We start from the raw sequence: 10,000 nt of genomic DNA on the forward strand, positions 1-10,000 counted from the left end.
TTCATCCCACAGCGCCAGTTCTGCTTACCAAAAGTGGCCCACTTGGCACTCGCATTCGAGGTGACCAACCGCCCAGCGAAGCGTGCTGGCGGCGGCGGCCGGATGGGTCGGCTCCGTCGTTCGGGAGAGTCGGCCCGTTCCACCCGTTCCGAGTTCGAGAGTAGGTCGAGGCCGTGAACGGCCCCGGGGCCTCCAATCGTTCGCTTTACCGGATGGAATTGCGACGATCGAGCGCCAGCTATCCTGAGGGAAACTTCGGAGGGAACCAGCTACTAGACGGCTCGATTGGTCTTTCGCCCCTACACCCGGTTCCGACGATCGATTTGCACGTCAGAGGCGCTTCGGACTTCCACCAGAGTTTCCTCTGGCTTCATCCCGACCGGGCGTGGATCGCCATCTTTCGGGTCCCTGGTCGCTCGCTACGCCAGAGTCGGCCGAGTCGTACTCGGAAAAAGGGGAAACCGACCCGGGGGTGATGCGCCCGCGCGCAGCGCCTAAACTCGACGACAAAATAGGACTAGTTCAAGCCGCGGGATCTCACCGATGGGCGGAAGGAGGATATGGAAGCTGGCGCCCGGCAATTCCCCTTTTTGGATGATGCGCCGGTCCCCTCTCGGGGAGGAGGGAAAAACAACCGCACGTCAGCCACGAGCCTTCCCTCTCCTATCTCTCTCGGGAAGAGAGAAAAAAGGAAAAGTTGCGGGCACCGCAGCAGCGACGGCGGAAGGCCGAAAACGCCGCGCCGGCGGGATCGGGCACGGCTCGGAGGCGGGTGAGGCGAGGAGAAGACGACGGCACGAGACCGACGACACCCCCCGACGACCCCCGGACGACTTTGCCACGACACCTCTCCCGATCGACGCCCTCCTACACGCTCTCTCGCTTTCGCTTCGCCTTCGGGGTTAGTCAGAGGTGGCCCCTACGACTCGCGAACGGCCAGGACTCCTCGGTCCGTGTTTCAAGACGGGTCGGGTGGGTTGCCGATGCACGTCGCTGACCCGGGGTGGCGGGCGGCTCGAGTAAAAAAGCGTCGCCGAGCGACCTCTCCGGAAACGGAAACGGGCGCGGGCGGGGTTGCCCCCGACAAGAACCCGAAACGTCGGCGAGGTGCGTGACGGCGAGGCCGCGCCAGTCCTATCCCGCCTCTCATCGCGCACGCGCCCGAGACGGTGGGGCGCCTAAGGAGCGACACACAGAGTGCGTCGCCCGCACGCGACTTCCGGCGGGATCAAAACGGACCGGCTCGCCACGTGTAACGGATCGTGTCAGATTTCCTCCGTTCCCGGCAGAAAGGGGCAGTTACGTTCGCGGGCCCGACGGCCGGTGGCCCCCGACTTCACAAGGTGGGAAGACGGGGGTTTTCAGGGTGATGAAACGCCTGCCGCCTACGGAAAAAAACCCGCGTGTTCGACCTGCACGCCGGGAACGGGTCGCGACGACGGACCGGAGGGGAAGTGCGTCCGGTGCCGGCCGCGCGGAGGTCGCGCCGAAGCGCCCGCGCCATGATTACGCCGAGCGATGATGAAGGGGACGGGTGCAGCGGAGTCGCGCGCGGAGGGAGCAGGAGGAAAGAAGAAGCGGCGGCGACGGATGCGGCGGGTTAGGGCCCGGCGGCAGCAGCGATCGAGAGGACGAGTCCCCTCCGTCGCAGCCAACCGACGCAGCCACCTACCGACGCCGCGGTCGTCACCACGTTTCCCTTCCCGCTATCCACGCGGCCCGTCTCCTTCGTCGGCGACGCGGGCACAAAAGCTGGAACCGCGGGGAACGAGTCCCCCGCGGACACGACGAACGACGACCTGTGCCGCGACGGCCTCTCTTTCAAGAACACACATCGAGTTTGGGCTCGAGCCTAGGCAGCACCGGACTGAGTCCCCCCGCGATCGCGGTGAGCGGTCCCACCCGTTTACCCCTGGGCGGTTTCACGTTCTCTTGAACTCTCTCTCCAAAGTTCTTTTCAACTTTCCCTCACGGTACTTGTCGACTATCGGACTCGTCCCGGTATTTAGCCTTGGATGGAGCTTACCACCCGATTTGGGCTGCGTTCCCAAGCAACCCGACTCTCGGATCGAAGGCCGTCGCTCGCCGTCCGCACCGAATGGGCCTGGCACCCCGCGGGCGGCCCCGATCGAGGGAACTCCGAACTATGCGAGACGAAAACGAACGGCTGCCTTCGACCCATGCGCCACACGTCCCGAAGCCTTTTACTTGCGACGGGATTCGGCGTTGGGCTTCTCCCGGTTCACTCGCCGTTACTAAGGGAATCCCGGTTGGTTTCTTTTCCTCCGCTTAGCGATATGCTTAAGTTCAGCGGGTCGTCTCGTCCGAGCCGAGGGCGGCGGTTTTTAGTAGAGTGTGGTGTTTGGAGGAGAGGAATCTCGATCGGTACCCTCCGTGTGACGACGGCTGGCCGATATAGCGCCCGTCCGACCGAAAATGAAGAAGCCAACAATTAAAAAAAAGCCTGGGTCCTCCCCATCCGACGTTGCCTACGACGCGGCCACCTTTTTACGGTGCGACGGCCGTGCTCGTCGCGCTGCTCGAGGCGTCGCTGAGAGACACCTTCATGAGGCAGAGAGCGAGACGAGCAGGCGGCGCTTACGTCGGCAGTCGGTTAGGTCGGTGCTTTTTTTTTGTTTTGTTCTCCCTTCGGCTGCTTTCGGACAGACTCCTCCTGCTCCTCCTCCACAGTGTTTCTTCACGCGGTCGAAAAGGGAAAAGACTCCGCGGTCTGCCAGCGGGAGACGAAGGAGGAGGCCGGAGAGGGTTTTAAAAAAAAAAAAGACATTGAAAGGAGTCAATTCTTTTTTTATTTTTCTTCCCCCTCGTCACTCGCTCCTGCGACGTCCCGGTTACCACCGTGCCGAGGACCGGGCGGGCACGGGGACGGCAAGATGTCGTTTCGTTAACGGAGAAAGACATGTAACGTTCCGCCTCTCGACCGGACGTGGCCCCGAGACAAGGGATCTCGGGGCCGCAATGTGCGTTCGAGGTGTCGATGTTCACTGAGTCCTGCAATTCGCATCAGTTCTCGCGGCTGGCCGCGCTCTTCATCGACGGACGAGCCGAGTGATCCCCCGTCCAGGGTTCAGCACTTGGGTTTTTTTATATTAGTTTTTGTTTATATAGATTTAGTAGTGTGCGAGGAGGTCTGTGCGAGGAGGCGTGACGGCATTGCAATGTCGCGAGTAGTTTGTTTTTAGCTAGCGGCGGTGGCACAGCGGCTGCAAAAAAACAAAAAACGATAAAGCGGCGACAAGGCAAAGAAGAAGCGGCCATCACTTGCGGTGGGCGAAAAAACAAACAGGTGGTAAGACGCGGAAGCAAGCAAGAAGAGCTGGGGCTTTAAAAACCTCCGCGTCACCACAAATCTATCTCTCGCTCCGCCTTTTATAGGTTTGTTTGCGCGCATTCGAGGCGTTGACGCCGACAGACAGAGGAGGTAGGCCGGAAAACAACAAACCAGTCTCGAACGGGAAAACGGTAATGATCCTTCCGCAGGTTCACCTACGGAAACCTTGTTACGACTTTTACTTCCTCTAAACGATCGGGTTCGGTCGTCTTCTCCAGGCATCGAACGCCGAGGCGTAGATGCACGAGTGTCGTGACGGACACGTCGCGCACTGCCCGGCGGCGTCGTCGGCCAGATCCGAGGACCTCACCGGACCGTTCGATCGGTAGTAGCGACGGGCGGTGTGTACAAAGGGCAGGGACGTGATCGACGCGGGCTGTTGACCCGCGCCTACCGGGAATTCCTCGTTCACGGGGTTGGTTACAGGCCCCGATCCCTATCACGGGAGGTGGTTCAGAGGTTTCCCAACCCTCTCGGGCCGGGGCGAAGTCCCCGCTGATACCTCCAGTGTAGCGCGCGTGCGGCCCCGGACATCTAAGGGCATCACAGACCTGTTATCGCTCCGCCTCGTGTGGCTTTCTGCCACCCGTCCCTCTAAGAAGTGCGTGAGAAAACCGACCCGGACCCGAGCGCCACGGAGGACGCCGAGCCCGCCGTAAAAATCACTGACATCGGCGCACTAGTTAGCAGGCCGGAGTCTCGTTCGTTATCGGAATCAACCAGACGGATCGCTCCACCAACTAAGAACGGCCATGCACCACCACCCACCGAATCGAGAAAGAGCTATCGATCTGTCAATCCTACCGGTGTCCGGACCGGGTGAGTTTTCCCGTGTTGAGTCAAATTAAGCCGCAGGCTCCACTCCTGGTGGTGCCCTTCCGTCAATTCCTTTAAGTTTCAGCTTTGCAACCATACTCCCCCCGGAACCGAACTCTGGTTTCCCGCAGGCTACCCGCCGGGTCATGGAAGCGAACGCCGGCGGATCGCCGGTCGGCATCGTTTACGGTCGGAACTACGACGGTATCTGATCGTCTTCGAACCTCCGACTTTCGCTCTTGATCGAGGAAAACGTGCTTGCCACACGCCATCGCTGCAGTTCGTCTTGCGACGATCCAAGAATTTCACCTCTAACGTCGCAATACGAGTGGCCCCGACCGCTCCCTTCGATCATTGCCTCGCCGTAGACGGAGACCGACAGACGTAGACGAGGCCCTCTTCCATCATTCCATGCTTATCGTATGCAAGCTTGAACAGCCCGCTCTGAGCACTCTAATTTTTTCAAAGTGAACGTACCGGCCGCCGCGGACACTCGGTTAAGAGCACCCTTGGAGGAGAAACCGCCGACCGCAACACGCGCGCAGACAAGACACGAAGCAGGGACTCGGAGCGGACCGGGGGGTTCAAAAAAAAGAGGAACGCGCGGAAAGGGAGAGGGAGAGAAGCGCGGGGGTCAGAGTGCGGGGATGCGAATGAACGCACCCAAACACACACACGTAGCACCCCCCCGTTAGACTACTCCCGGAACCGAACCGACGACCACTTGTTTTTTTTTCCCGGATCCCGATCACGACCTCCTCGTCCACCTCGCCGGCAGGACCGCGTGGCGGGTATGCTAGCGGTTGACACCGGCGGAAAGGGCCGGGAATGCGAACGGACGACCAAAGTCAACGACGGACGATGGCGCCGCCGCCCCGGGGCCGCTTGCGCGACCACGAACCCGAGTTCGGACTACGAGCTTTTTAACCGCAACAACTTTAATATACGCTACCGGAGCTGGAATTACCGCGGCTGCTGGCACCAGACTTGCCCTCCGGTTGGTCCTCGTTAACGGATTTGAAGTGTACTCATTCCGATCGCGGGGCCTCGACAGAGTCCCGCGTCGTTATTTTTCGTCACTACCTCCCCGTGCCGGGAGTGGGTAATTTGCGCGCCTGCTGCCTTCCTTGGATGTGGTAGCCGTTTCGCATGCTCCCTCTCCGGAATCGAACCCCGATTCCCCGTTACCCGTAGTAACCACGGTAGGCACTTAACCGACCGTCGACAGTTGATAGGGCGGACCCTCGAGAGACCCGTCGCCGGGCGTGAAAGCTCGTGCGATCGACCAGTGAGTTATCCAGAGTCACCAAAGCGGAGCGCGCCGCCCTATGAGCCCCGCCACCGAACGGACCCGCGAGCGGGAACGCCGACGACGGGAGGACGGAATGACGCGCATCGGTCTCAGTCTAATATGTAGCGCCGCGACCCGGAACGGCCGACGCGGGTGCCAGCGCGCGAGGCGTGGCGACGACGGCGCGCCGACCGATCGCGGCCTGTGTCACATGTATTAGCTCTAGAATTGCCACAGTTATCCATCGCCTCCGAGGAGGAATACGGTCCCGAGGATTAGGTCCGGTTCCTGAGCCATTCGCGGTTTCGCCCGTTCTAATGCGTGGCGTGAACTTACACTTGCATGGCTTAAGCTTTGAGACAAGCATATGACTACTGGCAGGATCAACCAGGTATCGTTGGAATTTGGGACTTTGTTTCGACAGAACGACAGACCGACCGACCGACCGACCGACATAAGACAGACAACTACAACGACGGGCACGTGTTTATTTATTTTTCGAGGGGGTTCGCCGTCAGTAGAAGCGCGCTGCCCGCGCTGATGGCCTCTTTTTTGTTTCTCCCCTGACTTGGACCGAGACCGAGACTCAAAGAACGAAAGCGACCAACGTCGACAACAACAACGACAACGGCACCCTTGACAGCGATACATACGACAAACGACAAGCAGCACGACGGCAGTGCACACGGACATCGAGGGTCAAGGTGCAGACTGAACTCGCCGAGGTCGTCGTCATCGTGGTCGCCATCGATTCCGTCTCGTCGTCGTCGTCGTCAACGTCCACGTCACAGCCGGCCGAGAAGAGAGAACAGACGACAGCGTCGACAACAACAACATCGACAACGGCACCCTTGACAGCGATACATACGACAAACGACAAACAGCACGACGGCAGTGCACACGGACATCGGAGGTCAAGGTGCAGACTGGAATCGTCGAGGTCGTCGTCATCGTGGTCGCCATCGATGCCGTCTCGTCGTCGTCGTCGTCGTCTTCGTCGTCGTCGTCGTCGTCATCAACGTACCAACCGACCGAGACGAGAGAGCAAGCAACAACGTCGACAACAACAACGACAACGGCACCCTTGACAGCGATACATACGACAAACGACAAACAGCACGACGGCAGTGCACACGGACATCGGAGGTCAAGGTGCAGACTGAACTCGTCGAGGTCGTCGTCATCGTGGTCGCCATCGATGCCGTCTCGTCGTCGTCGTCGTCTCCGTCGTCGTCGTCGTCGTCGCCAACGTCAACGTCAACATCACAGCCGTCATCGGGGAGGAGCTGGACCAGGGCAGCGGCGGCGTAAATTTTCCCGTCACCTTCGTCGTCGCCTTCGTCGACCGACCGACCGACCGGCGTCGTGTTCGTGCTCGGAAAACCGAGGAGAGACAACGTGCACATGGCGCGTTCTCGCAAGCGGCTCCTCGGTCCGATTTTTTTGGGCGGCTTTTTCGAGCTTTTTTTTTTTTTTTCACCCTTTCGTCCGTGCGACGGCGAACGTTAGGGGAAAAAAAAAAAAAAAAAAAAAACGACAACAACGCGGCGGACCGGGCGAACAACATCGTCGACACACACGACATTGACGACCGGTCCCCCTTTTCACAATCGCATCGAGATAAAAACGAACGAGTCCGATTCGAGCACCGAGTCGCGAGCGGGAGGACTGTCGGTGCAAGTATCGATCACTGACGTGAGCGCTTCGCCGGACAGAGGATGGCTCATCCGGCAGCCGTGCAAATCGACGGTATGGGAAGAACGAACAAGAAGAGCAACGACTTGATCGGCGGCTTGGGAACTGCGGACGGTGAAAACGGGTTAATCGACTGCGACCACGACTGCTCGATCGATCTTCTTTGGCGCTAACAAAGGTGGAGGTGGCGCAAGAAGGGACTAGCGCTATCACCGTCCACGTATCAGAAGATGCGGCGGCAGACGTCGACGCTTATGCGTTGTCGGACGAGAAGTCGCTGCAGCACGTGTACCGCGAGCGGGACGTCCAAGGTTTTGCCAGACGGAAAGAAATCGGGTGTCAGCGAACGTTCACACGGCTGTGAGATCGGACGCTGACAGGAGTAGGAGGCGGCAGGCAGGCGGCGGTTACGGCGGCGGCGCCTGCTGCTGCTCATCCTCCTGTTTGCTGCGGCGACTTCCAGGACGGGAGAGCATCGAACAACGTACGTATGGTTACAAGGGGATCAGGATCTACATAGTGCATCCCCCGCGGCTATTTTTGTTTGTTTGTTCGCTCGTTCGTTAATTCGTTCGTTCGTTCGTTCGTTCGTTACAATGTACGTTTTTCCGTTCGACGGCGGCAGAGAGCGGCGGCGTTTCTCCCTAATCCGGAGGATTTATCGGTCGCACAGCGATGGGTCGTTCGGCCGATCATCGAAAGATTCGCAGGTAGTGGTTGAATGGCAGAACGGCAGCAACAACAGCGGCGGCTGAGAGCGGCGAACGCTGAGGCGGAAGCAGAAGCTGCAGCAAACGTATCGGCTAAACATGGTGGACATAGATATGGCTGACGACGCGGGTACCACGACGACTATGGAACCAGGAAAAGGAGCCGTTAGTTGTTCCAACATATCGTTCGACACGTCGAGCAGCCCTAGGTCCACGGAGAAGCACACACACGTACCACGTATTATAACCTAACGACGATGAGCGGGCGCACGGTTGGCAGGAACGAAGGCGGCGGATCAAAACAAGTTGGAGCGCGGCGACAGCGATAACGGTGACAGCCCTAGGCGGCGGAGATGCCACTTTCTGACGCCTTTGCGACAAGCCCGTAGAGACGTTCCGGACCACCACGAGGCAAAGAGTCGCTGCTCCGACGAACCGACACACCAAAGTGTGCTTCCTACCGAACATGTTTTATAAAACTTTCAAACTGGAAAACCCCAGAAATGGTGTTGGTATTCGTCCAGACCCACCTCCGACACCTGAAAATGGTGGTCAAAAAAAACGTCGATTATACGAAGCGACATTTCTGGTCGGCGATTTTCCAGTTTTACGCCTACTGCCACATGGGGATGTCGGTAGGCGTCGCAAAGTGCCTTCTCGACGCCTAGGCACACCAGGACTTTGTCATTTTTTTCCCCCTCGACATTCCTGGTCCGGTCTATTCCGATTTTACACCTACCGCCATGTGGGGGTGGCAGTAGGCGTCGAAAAGTGCCTTCTCGACCGCTAGCGACACCACTACTTTATCGAGCTCTGGAGGCCCGCACACCGACCCGGGGGCCGCGGAGTCGACCCCGGGGGCCTCCTGGCGTCGCCGCCGCTCACTTGGACGCCTTCCGCAACCTGTGGTCCCGCTCGGGGCCGCCGGGAGCCTCGCCGACCTGACCGGTGTCGGTAGGCGTCTGGAAGCGCCCGGCCGACCTGGACGAGGTCCCCCTGGCCCCCGGGGGACACCCCTTAGTTGGATGGGGGTGCTGTCCCGGGCACACATGCAACCCGCGGCCGCCTACCGACAGCCCCCTTCGCTCGATCGCTACTCCTTTCCAACATATGTCGGAGAAGCCGGGCGGTTGTGAAACCCCAGAAATGGTGTTGGTATTCGTCCAGACCCACCTCCGACACCTGAAAATGGTGGTCAAAAAAACGTCGATTATACGAAGCGACATTTCTGGTCGGCGATTTTCCAGTTTTGCGCCTACCGCCATGTGGGGGTGGCAGTAGGCGTCGAAAAGTGCCTTCTCGACCGCTAGCGACACCACTACTTTATCGAGCTCTGGAGGCCCGCACACCGACCCGGGGGCCGCGGAGTCGACCCCGGGGGCCTCCTGGCGTCGCCGCCGCTCACTTGGACGCCTTCCGCAACCTGTGGTCCCGCTCGGGGCCGCCGGGAGCCTCGCCGACCTGACCGGTGTCGGTAGGCGTCAGTCAAACTTGCTTAAGAGGCAAAGCCTCCTCACACCTTAAGAGAGTCACAGTTAGTCCCGCCGTTTACCCGTGGTCGTCGTCGGGGGTGCCGGTCGGTGTGTTTCGGCGTGTTTCTTTCTTACTTTAGCTCGCTCCTATAAGCTAACTCAGCAGCCCTGCTAAAATCAATTTATCATTATTTTCAATCTATCGAAAATCTTAATTCCTCCGACACCTGAAAATGGTGGTCAAAAAAAACGTCGATTATACGAAGCGACATTTCTGGTCGGCGATTTTCCAGTTTTGCGCCTACCGCCATGTGGGGGTGGCAGTAGGCGTCGAAAAGTGCCTTCTCGACCGCTAGCGACACCACTACTTTATCGAGCTCTGGAGGCCCGCACACCGACCCGGGGGCCGCGGAGTCGACCCCGGGGGCCTCCTGGCGTCGCCGCCGCTCACTTGGACGCCTTCCGCAACCTGTGGTCCCGCTCGGGGCCGCCGGGAGCCTCGCCGACCTGACCGGTGTCGGTAGGCGTCAGTCAAACTTGCTTAAGAGGCAAAGCCTCCTCACACCTTAAGAGAGTCACAGTTAGTCCCGCCGTTTACCCGTGGTCGTCGTCGGGGGTGCCGGTCGGTGTGTTTCGGCGTGTTTCTTTCTTACTTTAGCTCGCT

At 59.4% G+C, this 10,000-nt stretch overlaps 2 non-coding genes and 1 pseudogene across 2 annotated transcripts in view; all 3 read right to left on the minus strand.

Moving 5' to 3' along the window:
• The window catches only part of LOC145274394 (large subunit ribosomal RNA), a 5,719-nt gene extending 3,381 nt beyond the window's left edge, over window positions 1-2,338 (minus strand). The window contains exon 1 of the ribosomal RNA XR_013866650.1: window positions 1-2,338. This exon is cut by the window's left edge and continues 3,381 nt beyond it. This is a non-coding gene — a ribosomal RNA (large subunit ribosomal RNA).
• Window positions 2,339-2,931: 593 nt separating this feature from the next.
• Window positions 2,932-3,089, minus strand: LOC145274397 (5.8S ribosomal RNA). Its single transcript, XR_013866652.1, has one exon. It is a non-coding gene; the product is annotated as a 5.8S ribosomal RNA (ribosomal RNA).
• A 395-nt stretch (window positions 3,090-3,484) lies between these two features.
• LOC145274401 (small subunit ribosomal RNA) lies at window positions 3,485-5,853 on the minus strand (annotated as a pseudogene).
• Between the last annotated feature and the right edge of the window lie 4,147 nt (window positions 5,854-10,000).

Source organism: Euprymna scolopes, unplaced genomic scaffold (assembly GCF_053919585.1).
Source record: "Euprymna scolopes isolate OS-2025 unplaced genomic scaffold, ASM5391958v1 sca378, whole genome shotgun sequence".
Taxonomy (NCBI): Eukaryota; Metazoa; Mollusca; class Cephalopoda; order Sepiida; family Sepiolidae; genus Euprymna; species Euprymna scolopes.